The following is a 24,796-nucleotide window of genomic DNA, read 5'->3' on the forward strand; positions in this document are numbered from 1 at the left end:
CATGGTTTTTATTCATTTAATTTTTATTTGGTTCAACTGTATAGCTAGTGAACTAATGCAACTTGTAGCCTGGGTACACACAGAATACATGGAAGTCATTGCATCTGCAAAAAAAGACTATAGTCGCTATATTTTGCAGATTGTATTTGTCTTAAAATTACTAGGTGAAAATCAGGTTTTTGGTTATTTCAGTTTTAGTGCTAATAATGATGAGAGGGCGGGATTAGGAGCGGTGACCGGCGCATGAAGCTCGGCAGTCACCAGTGGCCTATAGAGGGGGCGCTTCGGGGAGTGTCTGCTAGCGTTATCGGAGGTTTCCCATAACGCTAGCAGTGTAAGGCCCCTTCCACACTTGCGAGTGCTGCCTGGATCTCCCGGCCCGAACACTGCAAACCGGCGGAACTGAACTGACATGCTGAGTTCAGTTCCGGTTTGCAGCGTTCAGGCCGCGAGATCCAGGAAGCACTCGCTGCCAGTGTGATGCAAGTTCAGCACATCACACTTGCAAGTGTGGAAGTGGCCTAACACTGCTGTGTCTGTTGAAGCATTAGCTGCTTACTTCAGCTCCTAGTACCGTTTTTACCGGTGGCAGGTCCTCTAAATTATAATAAAGTTGCCTATGGCTATAAACTCTTTAATGGGAACCTGTCACCACATTTTCACAAATACAGCCAGTGACACAAATAACTGACAACCTTCTTGTAGCTATAAATTGTTTCACTTATATCCCCCCGTAAATACCATCTACACCTCCCTATGTACCATGGCTCTTCACATTGGGGCACATTCGCTTACCCGTCCGGAGGAGTCCACCGAAAGTGCATTGTCCAACGATCATGCACCCGATATCCTGCATGTGTCGCTTCACTGCTCAGGTCCGACATAGTTCACCTTCTTCCTGGTGCATGTAAGTGCTTGATCTTGCAACACAATTTGAAAATTAAATCCCGCGCTCAGTCCGAATCAGTCGGATCATCCGACGGCCCGCCCCTGATTTCTGTCTCATGAAAGCCAGCGCAGTTGCGCCACAATCCGATCGCATGCTACACAATCCCCAGTTAAATACCTGTCACAGCCATGCAAAACCAGAACATGTCAGAACATGTCAGAAAATCCAACAAAAGTGCCGCCGCGGATCCTTAGTAAATAAGCCCCATCATGTCTGACGAAGAGAACTAGTATTCTTGAAAGCTCACCATAAAATATACTCAGTTAGCCTCAAAAAGGTATTGCCTGATTTCTTTACTCTTCTTCTGCTCTCCATGGTTTACATGGTACAAATATATGCTACTAGCAAGATACCACACAATAATGGAACTGAAAACCTGGCTTAAAAAGTTTGCACAGCTAAACAGCAACATATTTTTCCTTATAAAATGCAGAAAGGAAGGACTCATCCCGAAAGGCTTCACACTACGTAACCCAACACTTACACCAGTCAATTTGCAGAACTGCTGTGCATACGGACATCTGAAAAACTATGCAACAACATGATTAAGATTCTCTAACAACAAGAGAAAAATACAGGAGGAATACATGCCCTAAAGACACAACTGGAACATGACATAGAGGAGATGAAGGACAAATTTTAATTATATCACCATAAACTTCAGGATATGATGATGAACAACAAAAAGAAAAAGCTCCATAGACTAAGACAAAAATTCTCCATCAACACAGGCACAAGTGCTCAGCCAGGTCACCAGAGCTGCGATGTGAACCTTGACAAACATGAAATGTCAGTTTTCTCCAAAGAGAACCTTTGATGATCTTTGCCTAGTGTGTATAAAATGCTGTGAATTTTTTGTTTCATGCATAACATCATGTCTAACGAAGAGAACTAGTATTCTCGAAAGCTCACCATCAAATATACTTACTTAGTCTCAAAAAGGTATTGCCTGATTTCTTCACTCATCTTCTGCTCTCCATGGTACGGTACCAATCTATGCTACCATACCTCTTCCCAGCTGTCAGCACTTTAAGGGAACCTACCACCACAAATCTACCTATAAAGTAAGAACGGGTGGTAGGTGCATGTATGGGAAGTGAGGATAGCCCTTTGTTAAGGAGGTCGCACTGGTTTCGGACGCCATCTTGACTACTGTCCGCCATCTTCGATACAGCGGCCATGTTCCCTGACCACTGTCAAGTTAATGTCATGATTCAAACTTCATTTTATGTAACATGTTTGCTCGCCTGTCAGCTAATACCCTTTGACATTTAATGAGAAGCCAGTCTGTCCTCGATGCTGCATGATATTAGGATTCTGGAGCCCACTTATCATCTCCTTCTCAGCAAACTAGTATAAACAATATCTGTGTACAAGGTCTCTGAGAACTGAGCACAATTAATTAACTTTTTTCCTAGAATGTGCTGATGACCAATAGAATCAAAGTGCCTTATCTCCTTGCATACAACACCCAAATGCTGATCTCTATGTGCTAAAAGATATAGCTGTGTCTGTTTGAAATAAACAGTGTGATTTGAGTGCATGAGAAGACCGGAGTGTGTTTTTCATTTACTCTGGCAGCTCGCTGCCGGCAGCTATGTCATCCTCCCTCAAAGGGTTAATTAGGACTCACCTTACAAAAGTCAAGAGGGCTGTTGGAGCCCTGCATAAAAAAATCCCTATCAGTATTGGCGTCCTTTTCTGGGTGGGCTTAGGAGTGAACAACAACACCGAGACAGCCTCCGTGAAGGGTCCCCGCCGGCTTAGTGAACAGAACTGACCAGAGAGATCTCAGGGTAAGCTGTTTTTTTTTGTCTACCTTGATATGTCACTTCTGTGTCACTAGTTGGACGGACCGGGTAAGACTGTCTCTGTGTTATATATTTGCCACTGTTGTTCACTGTAACCTAAGCTCAGAGTTTTTGGCAAAGAACCACTTTGTAAGGTGATTGGACAGAGACTGGACAGTGACGGATGGTCAGACAGTCTGTGGTGTTAGCTGAAGCAGTGAGACGAGAAGTAGTAACCCTTAGATGTCTGCAATGGGAGATATTCTGTTGTGATTATCATAGTGTCTATAGTACTGTTTGACTGGTGCCAATAGGGTTGCCCATAGAGGTATAGAGCTCAATTTGTGCACGTTCAGCGGAGACCCGCCCTGATCAAGTGTGTGTTTAGCTTTCTTTTTTTTGGGAGTCTGAACAGCCTTGTGGGACTGTAAGAACTAGTAATGACTTAGTAAAGAGTCGGTAAGAGAGTGGACTTGGTGTAGAGTCGGTGAAAGAGTAGTGACAGGTCAGAGTTGACTTGGTGTAGAGTCCTCTGTGGAAGTCTGGTATCTAGTTTCTTTGGGGTCAGTAAATCGAGGTGTTGGCTTTCGCTGTGTCTGTGGGGACAAGTTTGGCAGTGTTGCAGTAGTAGGCATTTATGATGAGTTGTGAATTGGAATTGAGCCAAGTGCATTGCATTGCAGACAAAGGGATAAGGGAGATTGTTTTTCACATGAAGGGGAAAGATGCACAGAGACAGAAGGTTGTTGAGTTAAGTAGGACTGATGGAAAAGTGCAAGTTGACATGATCGGACATAAGGGCTGGTAGTTTTGTGTTGAAATGAATAGTAATATTGAAGGTTTGAAGGTTTTGGGATGTGTCAGATGATCTGATGATTGTACAAGTGAGAAAACTTTGCAAACAGACACTTAGAGCCTCTGACTGACGGACGGACCAGGACAGAGTGACAGAAATCCCATTGAAGAAAGAGACAGGCGATAAGGGACATTTCAAAGTTTTTGATGTGGAAAGAATTTGAGAAAAAGAGATTTAATTATATTTTCCTAGGGAGAGAAAAATGGCCCCTGTAATGCAGACTCCACCCCTGTATCTGGTGGTTAGAGAAGTGACACGCCCTAGCATCCTTCAGTGGCGGCCATCTTAAGTTATATTCCCTTCAAGTCCCTGAAAGTTGAACCCCCCCCCCCGGATTCTTGGTAGACGTATGAAAAAAATGCCGGCTGGTGATATTTCATCGTTTCGGGCATCTGCTAAGGGTCTTGGAGTGTGGGATGTTGTTTGTTTGAGTATTATTAAAATGTATTATCCCGACAATTAGAGAAAAATTACTATAAAAAGTGTTGCAATGTGTCTGGTACATGCTTTCTGGCGTTTAAGGGGTTAACAAAAGTGTGGGGGCTGATGGAGCTGCGTTTTGTTTTGTAAAGGACTGACATGTAAGTCTAGGGTTTTGCCTGAATGCTGTGTCTGTCTTATCTACGAGAGAGACAGTGACCTTGATGTTCACAGAAAACTGAATTTCTCCATATTGAGTTGCTTGGAATCTGTGTTCTGTTATCTTGTGTTTCACAGGCTAGTGCTAATATTTTCAATTGGGAGGGGCAGATCACTGCGTTTAGAGTTCTCCCTGACAATCTAAAAAAAAAAAAAAGGGAGGCTCGAAGGAATTTATTTGGTTGGGGAACAGGAATACAGTATGATGTGATGTCCTCCTGTGTAACCCACAAACAGACTAAGCAAGAACGAGCCCCCCCAACTGTATTACAGAGCCTATGACTGACTTTTGTTCCTTTTTGATTAAAAACCAACTTAAGTGTACCTGGATTTTATTGAGACGTTGGAGTCTGGCCAGAACTTTATAGGTAGCACAGAACACTGGGCTGGAGATGTGGTGGAGGGACTCTGACACATTGACGTTCAGAGGGAATAGAGGATGTTTCACAGACCACGCCAAAGTGAGACTAGCAACATTTCCGGAAGTTTCAACTGAACGACCCAAGTGGGCGTTGCGGGGAGGCGACATTACTGTAGTGAGTGGCGGAGACCGCCCCAACAGGGCGGGACAAGGGGGGTGGTAACGGACAGGGATGTCAACGAGAACAGCCCCCCCAAACAGTCATCGCCTTTCATTGTAGAACTCTCCCCTGCTAGTCCGATGATGATTTTAGCCCATTCCCGGTGAAGAAAAGACCCAGAAAGAGCAGCCGGATACATGTAGCATGGTCCATGATCTCTAAGCTGCTAATGAGTGTACTGAAGCCCAGTGGTCCCTATCCCAAACTGGCAGCAGTCCCTGAGAGTGACATATTATTCACTGTTATTGATTTGGCAAATGTTTTTCTGTCTGCGCCCCTACATGAAGATTGCCAGTACCTATTTGCCTTTACCAGTTCAGTATTCCAGTATACCTGATGTAGATTCCCACAAGGGGGGAAAAAAACTCACCCAGCCAGTACTCCACACTATACAGCCCTACAGGGAGTAGACTGGCAGACTAGCCCCTTACTGGATGTTCTCCTTTTCAGTATGCGGAGGACCTATTGTTGTTGTTTGCCAGGATGCATTTATTGACCTTATGTGTTTTCTGTTCCAGAAGGGTTGCAAAGTTTCCAGAGACAAACTACAGTACTGCCAGGAGAAGGTGGTCTTCCTAGGCCACTGCTTCTCAGCCACAGGCAGATACCTGGCAGAGGAAAGAAAGCTGGCAGTCCAGAATGTGCCCCTGCCCTGAGGCCTTAAGCCTCTTCACATGATTCTAGGACTGGCCAGCTCCTGCAGGCCTGGGATAAGGTCTGCTGCCTCCAGCCTTTTGCTGCCCCTTTCTGACTGAATTGCCTCTTCCCCATTTGCCCTTAGTCAGGAGGCAATTGATGCATTCCATAGCCCTAAGCTGGCAAATCCTGTCTGCCCCGGCCCTAGGCACATCCTATTGGATAAGGACTTTTGTTTTATTTTGCACCGAGTATCTAGGCCACAGGTTGTCTAAGCCCAGGAACGTGGTGGCCTCCCCAGTGGCCCACTATTAGGCCCGGTTAGACTCAGTCGTGAGGGGAGCCCCTCATGTGTCAGTAGCTGCAGCCAGCAATCTGCTCAGCAAGGCCAGTGAGTTGATCCTAGACCCTAGATCACTCAGTTACAATGTGAACCCCACATACCTTGCACAGTGTCCTCACCCAAGTACAGCCCAAGCATCTGAGCAAAGGCCAGACAGCTCAGACTCCAGTGTTCACTCCTGATGCCCCAGGACACACTGATAAGGTGCACAGCTCTGAATCCTTCATTCTACCGCCAGTCTTCCAGGATTCAGAGAGGGGGGGAGAGAAGGGTGATTAACCCAGATGTTGAGTTTTTTCTCAAAAATGGCTCCAGGTCTGCAGGAGAAGACAGGCGGTTCTACACTGGATATACAGTGGTCAGTGGTGCACATGAGGTAGTACAAGCAGAACCACTCCCTCCACACAAGTCAGCGCAGGAGGTGAAGTGATGGCACTCAGGGAAGTGCTACAGCTGGTGGAAGGTAAAAGGGCAAACATCTATAATTAAAGAGCTCATGGATGCTCTCTTACTTCCACAAAAGGTGGGGATAGTAAAAGCACACACAATTTGGTAACTCCATAAGCCAAGGGCAAGTATGTGGCCGACAGGGTGGCGAAGGCAGCTGCACAGATGGAACCCAGAGACTGTCCTGAAGTCTCAGCGGTGAGTTCTGAGCTAAAAGTTTGATCCACAGGTATTCCAGTCCCTGGTGGCCCGAGAGTCATCAGAAGTGAAGGAAGTGTGGAGGAAAGCTAGAGCCCAGATGCCGATGGGACCTGGATGCTGGGAGAGAGGGTGTGCCTGCCAGGAGCCCTGCACCCGACAGTAAGTCATGTAGCCCACGGACACACACACATATCCAAGATGGTCATGCTAGCGCTCATAAACCGCAAGTGGTTTGCCCCGGGCGTTACTTCCCCTGTCACTAGACTAGTGAAAGCCTTTATAGTCTGTGCCCGCCACAACCCGGGTAAGGTGGTAAAGACCCCACAGAAGGTGACACCCAAGCTGCTGTATCCCTTCCAAAGACTGCAGATGGATTTTATCCAGCTAACAAAAAGTGGTACATAGGAGTACGTGCTTGTGTGCATTGATCTCTTTCCAGGGTGGCCAGAAGCTTCTCCCATGACCAAGGCTACTGCCAGAGCTGCAGCCAAGAAGTTGGTGAGTGAGATTTTTCTGCAGGTTTGGACTTCCAGAAACCATAGTCCAGTCCAGTTGCAGAACCCACTTCACTGGACAGGTAAAGACTGAAACCTTGTCCCTCCTGGGTGTAGAACAGACCCTGCACACCCCTTGCCCTTCCCAAGTTGGTGGTGCGTTTGAGATACTTTAAATGGCACTCTTCAGTTAGAGATCCAGGAGGCCATGGAAGTAACAGGGAAACCATGGCGTGAGGGCTTTCCTGCTGCCCACCATTCAGTTAGGACCACCCCCAACAGAAAGATGGGATTGTCCCCCTTAGAAGTATTTTTTGGCTGTGCACCCAGACTAAGCCCCTACTTCCCACAGACCCTATAGCTGATGGCAGGAAACCAGGTGGAGCATGCCGCACAGTTGAGCCAGACCCTGGAAAAGGTTGGCAAACGTGTTTCTGATTCCTTTTTCAGATGCAGACAGAGACCTCAGGACGCATAACCTGAAGCCTGGAGACTACGTGGTGGTAAAGAGACACACCAGGGAGAGAGTCTGGAGCCTTGCTATGATGGTCCTTTCCAAGTCCTGCTGACCAGTGCCAAGTCTGTGAAGCTAGAGGGAAGTCAGCATGCTTCCACGCTTTCTATTGCAAACCTATTCTTCTTGCTAGCCGGTCTCTTCTGACTGACTGTATGCTCAGGGACACCCCAACCATGACTATCACTGTATCTATAGGGCTGACCAGGATGCTCCCAGGGTAGGAGACTTTACATACGGTTGGTGCAACACGACAATGACCTTCTTTAACATTGACAGCACAGGTAACCCTGTATTAGCAGTGTCTGATGTGTACAGGATTTGTGGGGATAGGAGAGTCAGGTCAGGCCTAGAGGCTGGGAAGGTGAGTGTACGGTGATAAAGTTTGTGCATTCCTTCCTCGTGATCCCCAGGGATAAGGTTGATCAGACACATAAAGAAAAAGTAGAGAATCCCAAAGGATTCTGAAGGTCCGAGAGAAGCGCCTAGATGACAACGTTTATATAGATACAGTGGGAGCACCAAGGGGGTTGCAGATGAGTACAAGGCCCACAATCAGATATGGGCAGGTCTAGAGTCCATTATTACCCAGATCGCTATGAGCAGGGATGTTGGTTGGATTAACTGTTTTTTTTATTGTAATCAACAGAGATCAACCGCATGACTTTGGACATGACCCTTGCTGAGAAGGGAGGAGTCTGTAAGATGGTGGGAGTGGCTTGTCACATATACATCCCAGATGACATCGCCCCCTATGGATCCATTACCCATGCACTTGAAAAGATTGAAGGACTGTCCAGGAAACTCCAGAGAAACTCTGGGGTAGACACTCTGTCCTTCACTTTGTGGGTGGGGGATTGGAAGGGTTTCCTTTAAGTGGGGGTGATATTGGGGATTGTGATTTTGCTCTTGTCACTTATTGCGCATTGTGTGGTCCCCCTCATCAAGTCCACCATGTCCCAGATGGCCGTCAGGAGAAGTGCCCGGAGTGGAGGATGATGCTGCCTGTTTACAAACCTATGGACTTTAGAAACTCAGTGATGTGATTTCAGTGTGCAGGCCTGTAACCCCTGAGTGACTGGCCTCCAGGGGATCTGGTGAAGAGTTAACAAGTCCAGCAGGTACGGGCTTAGCCTACCTGTGGGTACCTGGAGCTTGAGGAGGTCGCTCAGGATGTAGTTACAGGCCAGCAAAGCTCAAAGGGGGGAATTGTTAAGGAGGTCGCACTGGTTTCGGACGCCATCTTGACTACTGTCCGCCATCTTAGATACAGCGGCCATGTTCCCTGACCACTGTCAAGTTAATGTCATGATTCAAACTTCATTTTATGTAACCTGTTTGCTCGCCTGTCAGCTAATACCCTTTGACATTTAATGAGAAGCCAGTCTGTCCTCGATGCTGCATGATATTAGGATTCTGGAGCCCACTTATCATCTCTTTCTCAGCAAACTAGTATAAACAATATCTGTGTACAAGGTCTCTGAGAACTGAGCACAATTAATTAACTTTTTTCCTAGAATGTGCCTTATCTCCTTGCATACAACACCCAAATGCTGATCTCTATGTGCTAAAAGATATAGCTGTGTCTGTTTGAAATAAACAGTGTGATTTGAAAGCATGAGAAGACCGGAGTGTGTTTTTCATTTACTCTGTCAGCTCGCTGCCAGCAGCTATCTCATCCTCCCTCAAAGGGTTAATTAGGACTCACCTTACAAAAGTCAAGAGGGCTGTTGGGGCCCTGCATAAAAAAATCCCTATCACCCTTTTTACAGCTACTTCTTCACGTCCTCGCTATCTTTTTTTAATCTTTAATGCTCTTATATGTAAATTTTGTAAAGCGGCTACTGGGGCGTGGAGTAGCCGGACATGAGGCTACACGTCTCGTCTACTCCACACACCTGTAGCCTCTGTGTTCCTCCTACCCTCAGACATTCGACGCAGAAAGCAGACCCGCAGCCACTGCTGCGGAGCTACAGCGCATGCGCAGAACTCCGGGTTCTCGGACAAGAAGCCTCTGCACGGCGAAGATCTCAGAGGCTTGTCGAGTAGGACCACACTGGAATGTGATACCGGGAAACCAGTGCGGCATCCATGAAATTCCCCGCGGACACGGAGTCCACGAAGGCAGAGACCTGGGTCTGGGTGCCTATGCAAACACTGAGAAGCACCGGAATCAACAGGCGTGGAGAAACACTGCTTACACCTAGGGACGCTTTTCCCAAAAACCCTAGGTGCTGGCGTTTCCAGGACGCTGGGGTCGGATAGGACTAGACCCAAGGAAATGCTCAGGACTAGCGCAATAGAGGCATAGGTTTCCCTGGTGTCTTCTGATATGCTCCTGGGGTGACAGTTCGGCTCTATCCACTTCCATAGACTCCTCTGCAGGTGGTACGACCGGAGGCTGGAACGGTCTCTGGAAGGCAGGAGCTCCCTGAACCGCACATCAATCCGAGTGGCCAGGGAGATGAGACCACTCAGAGTAGATGGCAGAGTGTCCTTAACCTGAGAGGATAGACCCTTTTTGAAAGCTGCAGACAGGGCCGGGTCATTCCAGGAAAGTTCCGAAGCCAAGGTACGGAACTGGACTGCATACTCTGCCACGGAGGAATTCCCCTGACTTGGATTCAATAAGGCAGACTCTGCGGAACAGGCCCAAGCCGGCTCTTCAAACACGGACCGGAATTCAGACAAAAAGGCTGCGAGAAGAAGAATGCCACCTTGAATCGCTCCGTTATGAATTGAGACGGCATAAGTTCTATGTGCTGGGAGCACTGAGTTATAAAGCTCCTGCACATCTTGGTATCGCCATCATACTTGTTGGGCATGGACAACCGCAGTCTAGGTTCAGCGGCAGGTAGATAAGCCCGAGCAGTAGGAGTCGCAAGAGCAGCCTCAGGAACCTGTTGCTGGTTAGCTAGCAGTTGTGGCAGCATGGCGGTGACTTGCTCCAGCTGATCACACTGTGAAGCAATCTGCCGAAATTGGTGGATCATGATGGTAGCAAGATCAGGCTTACTGGGAGACGGAACCTCCGCGGGATCCATGGCCAGATCTTACTGTCAAGCTCGACCTCTGCAGATGATGACACAAGCCACTACCTGGGACCGGAGTCTAAGTGGTACCCGGTTTTCACCAGAGCCCGCCGCAGAGCGGGTTGGACTAGCTGCTCCATGGTATCATCAGGTCGCTCCACAGGTGTGACTTGTCTGCAGTGGCGGCCAAGGTCGAGGTACAGAGCCGGCAGACAATCTCAGTGTCAGCAGACAATCAGCGGTGCGCTGACCCTTTAAATTTCCTGAAGGTGCCACGCGTGCGCCCTAGGAGACGGGTACGCGCGCGCACGGAGCTCAGCTGGAAATCCAGAAAGGGGGAAGGTGAGCTGTGCTGGCGCCTGCGAGCCCCGGGGAGCATGGGTGAGCCTGCGACCCGCGATATGGGTCACGGGACTACACATGATATTTATGCTGTCATTTCACTTTTATTTGTATGTTGTCGGATGTTTTATTTCACATTGTTTTTGGATGTGTGCCACTGTTTCAATGGACAGCACAGCTCATGAATTTCTATGGGCTCTTATACACGACCATGGTTTCCACAGCCCCATTTGTGAGTTACAAATTATAGAGAAGTTTCTATTTTTGCTTGTGTTTGCGATTCAGGCAGTATTTTCTGCTGTCATCAGCACATGAGTGGATGTTACACACTGACGACACATTGGGGCAAACTGCACTATGTGTGCCTATGTATATTGCAGAGTGCACCAGATTCAGGATTTCTGACAAATGTTCTGCATGAATCTGGTGCCACCTGCACTGTCCCGACAGAGTGCACCACTTTTTTGGTGCACCGTTAACATGGGATGTGCAACACATTACTGTTGGACTTTGCATGAAAGATGTGGCACACGGTCCGACAGAACACTGAAATGTCCCCTTCAGTGCAGAAATTTGTTTCGCATGAATAGTGCAACTGCAACACTTCTCAAATACCCGGCAAGCAAAAGAAAGTGCAAAGTCCACCAGAAAACTGGTGCACATGTTCAAGTCAATGTGCCCAACTGACTCTAAACAACGGACGACCGGTTTGTGGCCCAATAACACACGTTTCAGGTGCAGGTAGCCTAAATAATAATTGCATGCAGAGGTTTGCATCCATCATCTGTGATGTAACTAGAGTCCACTTGGCCCCAAGTTCTAATGGGGCCCCCCTTCCAACTAACCCTGACCACCACTATTACTGCTACAGCATAAAGATGGCATTTTTATTGTGCAGGGACAGGTATGAAAAGGTGAGTAATATTATTATCCTTTTTACTTCCTCTACACAATAAAAATGCCCTTCTGAGAACTGATCTCAGCAAAGCATTATAGTTATAGGTTAAAAGTCCTCTTCTACAGCCAACCCCTCAGTTTTTTAGATGTAACCACCTTCCTATGACCTAAATTTAACTGGAAATGCATATGCGATTGGGCCAAGCACAGCATTGGGTGTTTGCATCGCATTTATACACAATACAAATGTCACATGTGAATGCAATATCAATATCTTTATTGTTGCCCCCTCCTAATAATGTCTACTGAAACAAGCCCCTACCCAAAAATTCCCCCATACTAAATAATTTCCCCACACTCAGTAAAAGTACATCCCCACACACTCGGATTCCCTATCTGAGTTAATGCCCTAACACTAAATAATGTCCCCACAATCAGTTTTAGTCCTTATACAAATGCGCACACACAGACTCTGATTAAGTTCTTACACACTCATAAGTTGAGTGCACCCAACACTTAGTAATACCCCCTACACTCAATAAGAGCCCACACACTCACTAAAAGCCCCCTGTTATTAGTCATATCCCTCCCTCACACTCAGTTATATCACCCCTCTCTTACACGGTTATATCACCCCACTCACACTGGGAATACCCCACTGAGGAATATCCCACCACACACTGTATAATTAAACATAAAAAATACTAATACTTACCTGGCTTCCCTCCTGGTTCTCCTCTTCTTCTATGTCAGCAGGGTGAGCTGTGATGACGTTATTAAACAGAGTCTCCTGTTTAAAGCAGGGGAGGCTGATGTAGAGAGGTCATCGCCTTCTGCTGCTTCGGCTCGGTAGTGGAGCATTGTACTTACTGCACCTTGCTACACCAAAGTTCACTGCCAGAGAGCAGGATGAGTTCCCCGTTGTCAGGGTAGATACAGGGCCCTGCGGTTGATGTGAGGAAGAATTGTCAGGGAGAGGGGGGCCGGCTGCTGCAATCTGCGCTGCACTGATACAGGAAGACAGCGCATCGCATGGGCAGCCCCGGACTCGTCTCTCTCTATTGTTACGCTCCTGTCCATCATACATTTTTGAACTGGGAATGTTATTTATTTGTCAAAGACTGAAGAGTTAGACTGGACCCCCAGTGTATCGGTGAAACGGTGGGTCCCAGGAGATGTTGGCTCCAGCCCCTGCAACCTCTGAATCTGCGCTCAGCTGCCTGGCACTTTAACTGTATCTGTGCCCTCCAGAAGTATCTGTCAGGATTCAAGAAGCGTGGATCCATTGGACCCCAGCGGGAGGTGATACTAGCCGACACCTTGGACCAGAGTCTAAGTGGCATCTGGTCTTCACCAGAGCCAGCCGCAAAGTGGGATGGACTTGCTGCAGCGGGTAACCACCAGGTCATTCTACAGGTGCAACTAGCCCACGGTAACAGCCGAGGTCAAGATACCTTAGCAGGAGACAGTCTCAGGGTCAGGTCCAGGCAGAGGGTCAGGGCTGGCGGCAGAGATGCAACGTCAAGTCTAATCTGGGGTCAGCAGTAGGAGGTCCAGGCATATAGGAACAGGAATGCAGGACACAGGAACTCAGGAGCAGGAACACATGGGAGCAGGAACGCAGGATACATGGGAACACACAGGAACGCCAGAGACACAGGAACACAGAAATATCGCTGGGGAGCTTTTTCTAAGGCTGTGAGACACAAAGAGGCAGTTTTAAATGGGAAAATGGTCAGTGCCATTCTGACGCCGGTGCGCACGCACCCTAGGACACGTGGATGCGCGCGGACGGAGCCGTGAGGGGCACGGATGTGCCAGTCACCCGCGATACGGGAACACCCGTGACAGTATCTGGTGTTGCTATTATTGTTGTTGTTATTGTCTTAATTATGCGGAAACAAGGAAAAGAGTACCATAGAGGTTGCACATGAGGAGGAAGGGGGGCACAAAATGAAGGGGAGATGATGGCCCACAGGATAAGGTATAGGGGCAGATTTACGTACCCGGTCCAGTCACTATCCTGCGGCGCGTCGTCCAACGATGATTCGGGTCTTCCGGCATTCACTAAGATCATGCGCCTGATATCAGCAGGTGTCGCTGCTGTGCCGAGGTCCACCGTGTTCAACTTCTTCTTCCTGGTGCATGTGAGTGCTTGATCTTGCGAAACAAATCACTTTTTAAATTGCGCAGTTTTTTCAAATCCGTCGGGTTGTCAGACGGCCACGCCCCCGATTTCTGTCACGTGAAAGCCGGCGCCGATGCGCCACCATCCGATCACATGTGCCAAATCCTGGGGCAATTCGGCGCAAATTGGAAATATTCGGGGAACCCAACGGAAGTGCAGCGTTCGGACTCTAAGTAAATGAGCCCCATAGATGAGAGGCCACAATATGAGGGGGGAGATGAGGGAGTCCTCTGTATGAGGGGGAATGTAGGGGAGCCCAGAAAATGAGGGGAAGATAAAAAGCACCCACAACATCAGGGAGAGGGTCACAGTATGAGGGGTAGCTGAGAGGGTAACAATATGATGGAGAAATGAGGGGCCAAAATATAAGGGGGTGATAGGGCCACAATAGGGGAGCTCAAATGAGGGGGAGGTACTAGATCTTTCATAGTCCCTGACCCACATCAGTATCAGTTCCTTCATACACCACAACCCCACTTGTACCAGATCCTTCATAGATAAAGTCCCCACCAGTGGTAGATCCTTCATACACCAAAGTCACAACCATGCTTATCATGTATCACTTGGACATCCATTTGAACACTAGGTTGTAGAAAGCCAGACAAACAGCTGATATCCCAATGATAACAGATAATTGTCGCACAATTGTAATACATTGGGGCTCATTTACTAAGGGCACGCGCTTACCATTTTGCGCTGCATTTAAAAGGGGATTGTGGAGCATGCAATCGGATTTTGGTGCATCGGCCCGGCTTTCGCGCGACAGAAATCGTGGGGCGGGCCATCGGACTATCCGATGGATTCGGACTAAGCGTGGGATTTAACATTTAAATTGTGTTGCAAGAAAATGGGGCAGATTTACTTACCCGGTCCATTCGCGATCCAGCGGCGCATTCTCTGTGGTGGATTCGGGTCCGGTCGGGATTCACTAAGGTAGTTCCTTCGACGTCCACCAGGTGGCGCTGCTGCGCTGAAGTTCCCCGAGGCCCGCCGGAATGCACTGAAGTTCACCGGCATATTCCTAGTGAAGGTAAGCGCGAGTCCCGCGACACTTTTTTTTTAAAAATGCGGCAGCTTTTTCGAATAAGTCAGGTTTTTGTTCAGCCACGCCCCCGATTTCCGTCGCATGCATGCCAGCGCCGATGCGCCACATTCCGATCGTGTGCGCAAAAATCCCAGGGCAATTCAGGGAAAATCGGTGCAAATCGGAAACTTTCGGGTAACACGTCGGGAAAACGCGAATCCGGCCCTTAGTAAATGACCCCCAATGCTCTTACATGCACCAGGAATAAGAAGGTGAATTCCGGCGGACCTGAGCGGGAAAGCGACACATGCAGGATATTGGGCGCACGATCTTTGTGAATCGCGCCGGACTTCATCTTCGTTGGACCGTCTGGACTGGGTAAGTAAATGTGCCCCATTATATAGTAAGTCGACTAATTTGGTGACTGTACTGAAGTTTTTGACATTTTAATTTTAAAAAAGCCAACATTTTCTTAATTATGTAAAAAAGTTCAATGCAGCACAGAAATTTCTGGGTGCAAATCCTTTGACCATAGGCGAAGGTCAGATGTAGATAATCGCAAAACAAATAGGCAGCACTCCAGCATGAAGCACAAAGCACCCGTCTTTATTCCAGGTACGATGTTTTGGTGGAATCCCATGCTGGAAGAAGGTGGGATTTCACCAAGAATAAAAACACCTGGAATAAAGACACCCTGCTTTATTCGACATCCTGGAGTGCTGCCTATTTGTTTTTTGATTACAAACATTTTCTTAGATATATACTGTACATGGGAACGTAAAAGAGTGTAGAGGAAAGTATGGAAAATACCATCATGTATGCCCAAGATAACCTGATGAGTTCTGTGGGTCCAGGATAGTGGATGAAATATGACTAAATTATGTCCACTTGTGATCAAAATCTGCTAAACACAAACTAAGCTGAGCTGTGGCTTTCAACACACGAGTAAGTAAATTTATAGTTTGCGTTTATTCTGCCATGTTCAATGCAAAGACTCATTGCAAAAGCATTGGAAAAATGTGAAACAGCAGTTCTGCCTGCAAAAAACAGTTTTTATCTTTTGATGATTGCAGTTTCTTGATGGATTACAAATACATTGCCATGATGGATATTTACCAATGTGGATATGTGCTAAAAGGTGAGTTCAGCTATTATAATACAGTGGAATAATGCACCAGATCAAATTCAGTGTAGACATAAAGCTAGCAGAGAATCTTGAAACCTTCAGCACTAAGGGTATCTGCTTATGTTACGTATTACATGCAGCGTAATACAGTAGCAGTGTATGTTATATCTTAAAATCCCACATACAATTCCACATTGATTTTTGTGGAAAAATCCACTTTTCATGGTCGAATTGCATCAGTCTGGCGTCTATTTTACATGGATCATAAACTATTGTATATGTGTGATCCGTAAAAAAAATGGTTCTAACTAGGACATGCACTGTTTACACCTAGGGACGCTTCTCCCGAGAACCCTAGGTACTGGAGTTTCCCGGACGTTGGGGTCGGATAGGACAAGTCGCAAGGAAATGCTCAGGACTACCGCAATAGAGACAGAGGTGACCCTGGCGTCTTCTGATACGCTCCTGCGGTGACAATTTGGCTCTGTCCACCACCATAGACTCCTCTCCTCAGGTGGTACGACTGGTGGCTGGAAGGGTCTTTGAAAAGCTGGAGCTAGACGAGGAAGGCGTCGTGGACGAACTGGAAGTTGCTCAAAACGTGACTCTTCGGCACGCTCCCTGAAGGGCACATCAGTCCGGGTGGCAAGGGAGATTAGACCACTCAGGGAAGATGGCAGGTCACGAGCGGCCAGAGTGTCCTTGACTTGAGAGGATAAACCCTTCTTAAAAGCTGCAGACAAGGCTGCGTCGTTCCAGGAAAGTTCCGACGCTAAGGTACGGAACTGGACCGCATATTCTCCCACGGAGGAATTCCCCTGACGCAAATTCAATAAGGCAGACTCAGCAGAAGAGGTCCGAGACGGTTCTTCAAATACGGACCGGAATTCTCAAAAAGGCTGCCAGAGATGCTGTAACTGGGTCGTTCCTATCCCAAAGAGGAGTAGCCCAGGCCAAGGCTTTCCCGGAGAGAAGGCTGATTATAAATGCCACCTTGGATCGCTCCGTAAAGAATTGGGTCAGCATAAGTTCTATGTGCAGGGAGCACTGAGTAATAAAGCTCCTGCACATCTTGGGATCGCCGTCATACTTGCTGGGCATGGACAACCGCATTCTAGGTTCAATGGCAGGCAGACTAGTCGGAGCAGCAGGAGTTGCTAGAACAGCCTCAGGAACCTGTTGCTGGTTAGCTAACAGTTGTTGTAGCATGGCGGTGACTTGCTCCAGCTGATCACGCTGTGCAGCAATCTGCCGGGACTGGTGGATCACTATGGTAGCGAGGTCTGGCTTGCTGGGAGACGGAACCTCGGCGGGATCCATGGCCGGATCTTACTGTCAGGCTAGCAGATGTGGCTCCTCTGGACCACTGCAGACGATGACTCAAGCCACTACCTGGGACCAAAGTCTAAGTGGTATCCGGTTTTCACCAGAGCCCGCCGCAAGGCGGGTTAGACAAGCTGCGGCGTGGTACCACCAGGTCGTTCCTCAGGCGTGACTTGTCTGCAGTGGCGGCCAAGCTCCAGGTACAGAGACGGCAGACAATCTTGTGGTCAAAGTCCAGGCACAATGTCAGGGCAGGCGGCAGAGATGCAACGTCAGACTCCGGTCCGGGGTCAGCAACAGGAGGTCCAAGCAGAAGGGTGCGGGAGCACAGCACACAGGACAGCAACCCGGAGGAACACTGGTACACGGGAACACGGAGGGTCTCAGGTAACACAGGAACATGGAGGGAGTCAGGAACGCAGGAGACACTGGAACGCAGGAGACACTGGAACGCAGGCAAATCGCAACAGAGCTTTCTTTAAGGCTGTGAGGCACAAAGATCCGGCAAGAGTGTAAGGAAGGTGCAGGGTTTTTAAAGCGGAAGTGATCAGCCAGTGCACCAATTAGCCAATTAAATTTCCTGAAGGTGCCCCGCGCCCTAGGAGGTGGGGACGTGCGCGGACGGAGCTCGGCAGCGATTCCGGAACGGGGAGAGGTGAGCTGCGCCGGCACCGCGCCTGCGAGCCCCGGGGAACATGGGTGAGCCCGCGACCCGCAATAATGAGCACTGGTAAAATGAAAGCTGAGCTGTGATTAGTTGCCATGGGCAACTAGAAATATTCTGACTTTCAGACAGTTTGCTAAATCTGCCCCACTGTGTTAAAATAACGTCCATGATAAATATATACCAGCATTAAATATACTGCACATCTGGGCTGCACTTGGCCACATACATCACTTACTGTTAGGCTGTTGCTATTTCCTTAAGTCTACATCCCACACTTTTTCCTGTAATCTCCTCATAATTGCTAATCCATAGTTGCTCTCCATCAGGTAGAGAACGACATGGAATTGTGAATTATCATTGCAGAATTTGCCACCCTGGTGACTGTGGCCTCTGGAGAACATCTCCACACTTCGCCCCTAAAAACATCACAATCACTATAATGTCCCCTAGACAACAGCTAAGTGCCCCCTGCATATACAAATAATACACTTCGATATCAATATACTATAATATATACTACCATATCATTTCCCCCTCATTAATCCGGTAGCCCCAGCACACTTCCCCAGGTAGCCCATGCCCCCAGTATATAGCCAGCCAATATATATCCAGCCAGCCCCATAGTACATAGCCAGCCAGTCCCCTTCCCCCCCTAGTCTATAGAAAGAATGTCCCCCTAGTAGTATATAGCCAGCCTGCCTGTCCCATAGTATATATCCAGCCAGCCCCATGTAGTATATAGCCATCCTGCCCCCTGTAGTATATAGCCAGCTCCATGTAGTATAAAGCCATCCTGCCCCCCCTGCAGTATATAGTCATCCTGCCCCCCTATAGCATATAGCCATCAGGTGCATCTTCCGGCCTCCGCTCTGATTGCCCTTTGTCTGCCTTTCACTATGCCTGTGGGTAAGTGTGACATAGATTTCTGGAACCTTTAATACCAGAAGGTACCTCCGGTCTATTAAATCACCAGTTTATACTGCACTGTTGTCACTTTACCCCTATCTTTATCCTATTGATGGACATATTATCTTTGATTATTAAACGTGGCATACTTTGATTTTGGGGCACATGGGAAGGGGGGTCGTAGGTGCTCTGTGGTGGTCCCATGTTTCATCTGGGACGTCTTTTTTCCACTATATATTGAACTTCACCATTTTGTTTTGGGAGTTATATGTGTATTAATTTTTATGGAATGTCAATAAAGGATATTTATTTTTTCTAAACATTTTGCAGCTCTTTTCTTTGGTATTGTTGGCTTTTCAATTTGAGAGTTGATATGATATTCAATATTGGGGTATTTTTGGTTTTGTTTTATAGCCATCCTGCTCCCTGTAGTATTTAGCCAGCCCCATGTAGTATATAGTCATCCTGCGACCTGTAGAATATAGCCAGCCTGCCTCCGTGTAGTATATAGTAAGCCTGCCGCCTGTAGTGTATAGCCATTCTTGCCCACTATAGTTTGTAGCCAACCCCCATGTAGTATGTAGCCAGCCCTATCTAGTGTATAGCCATGCTGCCCCCTGTACTATATAGCCATACTGCCCCCATGTAGTATATAGCCATCCTGTTCCATGTAGTATATAGCCATCCTGCCCCCTGTAGTATATAGCCACCACCATGTAGTATATAGCCATCCTGCCCCCTTGTATATAGCCTGCCCGATGTAGTATATAGCCTGCCCAATGTAGTATATAGCCATCCTGCCCCCCTGTAGTATAGCCATCCTGTCCCCATGTAGTGTATAGCCATCCTGCCCCTATGTGGTATATAGCCATCCTGTCCCCCTGTAGTATATAGCCAGCCCCATGTAGTATATAGCCATCCTGCCCCCATGTAATATATAGCCATCATGCCGCCGTGTAGTATGTAGCCATCATGTTCCCCTGTAGTACATAGCCATGCCCTCCTGTAGTATAAAGCCATCCTGACCTCCTGTAGTATATTGCCATCCTGACCTCCTGTAGTATATTGCCATCCTGTCCACCTGTAGTATATAGACATGCCCCAAAAAATGATAAAATAATACTCGCCTACCTGCGCTACCTGGAACCGCATGGTCCGTCCCATGTCTGCGGTCCTCTCACTTTAGGACCCAGGCGTTGCCTGAGCAATGAGCAAGATACACATCGCTGGTCGCTACGGGGCCAGGATGACACCCCAGGATGGGTGGCGGGGATAGCGCCCTAGGCGATCGCCTACCCCTCGTCCCGGCCCTGACAACAGGACTGAAAGAGACAGGTTGGACTTATATGTGTGATGCTGTATTTTTCTTAACAATTTTTAATTAATGAATGGGGCACATTTACTTACCCGTCCGGAGGAGTTCTCAGAAAGTGTATTGGTCGACGATAGTGTGCCAGATATCCTGCATGTGTTGCTTCCCTACTCAGGTCCGACGGAGTTCACCTTCTTCTTCCTGGTGCATGTAAGTTCCTGATCTTGCGACACAATTTGAAAGTTAAATCGGGGCAGGCCCCCGATTTCTGTCGCATTAAAAACCATTGCAGCTGCACCAAAATCCGATCGTGTGTGCCCCAATCCTCTGTTAAATAACTGTAACAGCCATGCAATCCTAGAAAACTTGGGAAAATCTGATAAAAGTGCGATCCGCGGACCCGTAATAAATAAGCCCCAATGTGATATTTTGTTATCCTGAGTACATATAAGAAACTTGTCTTCATGGAAACATCCCTGGGGGTGTGAAAAATAATAATTAAAAAAGTAAAGAAAATTGTAAATAAAAAAGACATGAAAATTCAAGAAATTTGCTTAACGAAATTTCCATTTCCTTTAGCACGTTCGGCAGCACACATATGGGATTCTTCCCCTAGGTGCAACTCAGAAGAGAACAGGTTAACAAGCAGTAGTAGACTATTAAACAATTAGTGTCTTGGCTGACTCCACCTATATTAGGACGGAGAACACACAACCCTTGTATGGTATATAGCAATAAAGTTTCATCATTTAAGGGCGTGAAAGTTGTGCAGCCTCACGGCAGCACACATATGGTGAGGAATCTTAGTCGCCAGTTGCAGCACCACCTTGTTGAAGGCTGAAATCTTAGGAGGCAGAGAGGTCCATTCTGCAGAGATTTATAGATGAGGATGGAGAGGACCACATGACTGCTCTGTAGAACTGGTAGATGTGACAAAGCTCAGCTAAAGAAGCTAATGTAGAGTTGTCTCTCAGCTGGTCTGGAGCTTCATGACCAGAGAGCCTCAACAGCATCTCATGGAGTACATGATCCACGTAGGCAATTTGCTCCCTGTTTACTTTGAAATTGTAATGTTTGAAAGAATTGTTTTGAAGACTGTAGAAATTGTTGGATGAAGGCTGGGCAGTAAAATAACATGTGGGGGCATTGGTTTCAGTCAATACCATAATTAACGTACTCCACGCAATGGTCTCCGTTCCAGACGAGCACGTAAGGTACCTTTACTTTCAAAGCGTCATGTCAAGGCTCGTTTACAGTTTGCTCATGATCACTTGGAGGACTTTGAGACAGACTGGTTCAAGGTTCTCTGGTCTGATGAGACCAAGATCGAGATCTTTGGTGCCAACCATACACGTGACACTTGGAGACTGGATGGCACTGCATACAACCCCAAGAATACCATCCCTACAGTCAAGCATGGTGGTGGCAGCATCATGCTGTGGGGCTGCTTCTCAGCCAAGGGGCCTGGCCATCTGGTCCACATCCATGGGAAGTTGGATAGCACGGCCTACTTGGAGATTTTGGCCAAGAACCTCTGCTCCTCCATCAAGGATCTTAAGATGCGTCGTCATTTCATCTTCCAACAAGACAACGACCCAAAGCACACAGCCAAGAAAACCAAGGCCTGGTTCAAGAGGGAAAAATCAAGGTGTTGCAGTGGCCTAGTCAGTCTCTTGACCTTAACCTAATTGAAAAATTGTGGAAGGAGCTCAAGATTAAAGTCCACATGACACCCAAAGAACCTAGATAACTTGGAGAAGATCTGCATGTAGGAGTGGGCTAAGATAACTCCAGAGACCTGTGCGGCCTGATCAGGTGTTATAAAAGACAATTATTAGCTGTAATTGCAAACAAGGGTTATTCCACAAAATATTAAACCTAGGGGTTGAATAATAATTGACCCACACTTTTATGTTTAAAATTTATTAAAATATAACTAAGCAACATAACTTTTTGGTTTGTAAGATTTATGCATCTGTTAATAAATCCTGCTCTTGTTTGAAGTTTGAAGGCTCTAACTTATTTGCTTCTTATCAAACCTGCTAAATCTGCAGGGGGTTGAATACTACTTGTAGGCACTGTAAGCAGGGGGCACAATGTGGTTTTGTTATTGGGGTGTGTGTAGTCAGTTGTGTTGTGGTGGGTGGATATTATTTAGCAGTACATTGTTATCCAGGTGACTTTATACTGTAAGTGACTGTGGTTTTCTTTAGTTACATGGAGATGTGCTCCCAGGAGCTAAAGACATAAAAAAAAATTGGTGGAAAATTCTGCAGCCATAACTCATGATAGGCAGAAGTCATCAGTACGTCTGGATCCAAAGGATAAAATATGTCACCCATAAGTTAACAGATCCTATTGGAGCTGACACTTACATCCCTGACCACAGAACGGCTCCAGCAGGAAGCCAATCCCCATTAATGCTCTGAAATGGTTACTGCAGCCTCAGTTTAGAACTAGAGAGTCGCGAAGATCGGGAAAGAGAATTTCTGCGTTAGTTATTTCACTGCCTTCCAACCAGTACCTAAAAATTCCCTTATCTTGGACTTACATTGTAGGCAATGCATAGCTCCCAACGTCCCGGATTCGGCGGCCAGTCCTGGTTTTTCACCTCTAACTCGCTGTCCCGGGCAGCTGGGAGCCCCGATTGTTCCCTTGGTGTCCCACACTTGCTGGAGTAGTCCCGGCCCCAAGTTCCACCACCTGTCTCCAGCTCTACCCGGACTGTGCTGTCTCAAGTACTGCCTAGAACCTCCCCTATTAGCTCCCCCAGCCCAGTGAACATACGGAGCCCAATGTCCTCATGCTGCCATGTCCCTCAGGGCTTTTTAAGCAATGGAGCTCCAGCCAGGTACAAGCTGCTGCCACATGCCGAGAGCTCCAATGATTCCCGGGCAGCCCTCGGATGATCTTATCAGTAACGGCTGCAGGTGACCAGCTCTGAAGCAGCAGCAGGTCCCTTCCCCCATCCTCCTCCTCGTCCTCCTATAACTTTAGCCCAGAGAGACGGAGGAGACGCACCAGAGCCAGGAGTGCACAGAAGATGTAGTCTGATGTCTGGTACTTTGTGACTGCTGTCTGTTTAGGCAATCAGCAGCTAAAGTGTTAAATATTTCAATTCCCATAGACCCCCTGCCAAATAGGACCCCCCAATCTCCCCCAGTGTCCTGCTATTCTGCTTTCCTTTTACCAGATGTGACTTAAAAGGAACCCGTTATCAGTATTTGGTCTAATAAACCACTACCAGTATGTTCCCTTTAACTACTTGACAACCAGGCTCTTTTTAATTTTTGCCCTTCAATTTTTCACTACCCACTTTCAAAATTTCATACCTTTTTTTTTTCCTTCTACAGAGCTGGTCTGTTTTTTGCGTAACAAATTGCACTTCCTAGTGATAGTATAAACGATTCCATACTGGGAAGCTGGAAAAAATTCCAAATGCGGTGAAATTGACAAAAAAACGTTTGCATCATTTTCTTTTGGGCCCTATTTTTACAGATTTCACTGTGTGCTCCAAATTACACCCCTGCTTTATTTTTTGGTCCATATAATCACATAGATACCAAATCTATAGAAGAATTATGTTTTAGTAAATGTAAAAATTTTTTTTCGTTTTGCCATATTCTGTGACAAATAACTTTTTTACACTTTGGTGTACAGAGCTGTTTAACCCCTTAAGGACGCAGGGTTTCTCGCTCTCCAACTTCAAAAATCCATAACTTTTTCACTTTTCCGTGTACAGACCTGTGTGAGGGCTTATTTTGTGCGTAACAAATTTTACTTTCCCGTAATGTTATTTATTTTAACATGCCGTGTACCGCGAAGCTGCAAAAAAATTCCAAATGTGGAAAAATTGAAAAAAAACCGCACGTGCGTCACGTTCTTGTGGGCTCAGTTTTTACGACTTTCACTCTTCGCTCCAAATAACACGCCTACTTTATTCTTTGGTTCGGTGGGATCGCGGTGATACCAAATTTATATAGGTTTTATTGTGTTTTAATACTTTTTCAAAAATTAAACGAATGTGTACAAAAAAGAAAAAAAATTTTTTGCCATCTTCTGATGCTAATAACTTTTTCATACTTTGGCGCACGGAGCTGTGTGAGGGGTCATTTTTTGCGAAATGAGGCGACGTTTGATTTGGAGACTTTGATTTGGAGAGGGAAACATCCCCGTATTAGACTGGAGACGCTACAGAGAGGGAAAGAGGATGGGGGTCTGGCACTTCCCAATCCTTGGCTTTACTACTTAGCCTCGCAATTGCAACATCTAAAAGGATGGCATAGAGAGGAGGGACTGGGCTCAGCCGGGAGGCTGATTAGGGAAGGTTCACCATGGAGCACTCCGATGTACGTAGTAGAAGCAATGGAGAGTCATAGACAGTGGAAAGACGCACCGACGATGCAGCTGATATATAAGGTATGGGACAGAGACAAAAAATGCGTAGGGTTCTCGGGTTACACTAAATACGCTCCAGTATGGCGTAATACCGCTTTTCCAGAATTAAAAAAATTAGAAGGAATTGATAC

General features: G+C 47.0%; 1 protein-coding gene across 2 annotated transcripts in view; it reads left to right on the forward strand.

Annotated features, from left to right (window-relative positions):
- NSUN2 (NOP2/Sun RNA methyltransferase 2) overlaps positions 1-24,796 on the forward strand; it is a 95,647-nt gene that overhangs the window by 26,263 nt on the left and 44,588 nt on the right. The gene's annotated exons all lie outside the window — the stretch shown is intronic.

Source organism: Engystomops pustulosus, chromosome 5, assembly GCF_040894005.1.
Source record: "Engystomops pustulosus chromosome 5, aEngPut4.maternal, whole genome shotgun sequence".
NCBI lineage: Eukaryota > Metazoa > Chordata > Amphibia > Anura > Leptodactylidae > Engystomops > Engystomops pustulosus.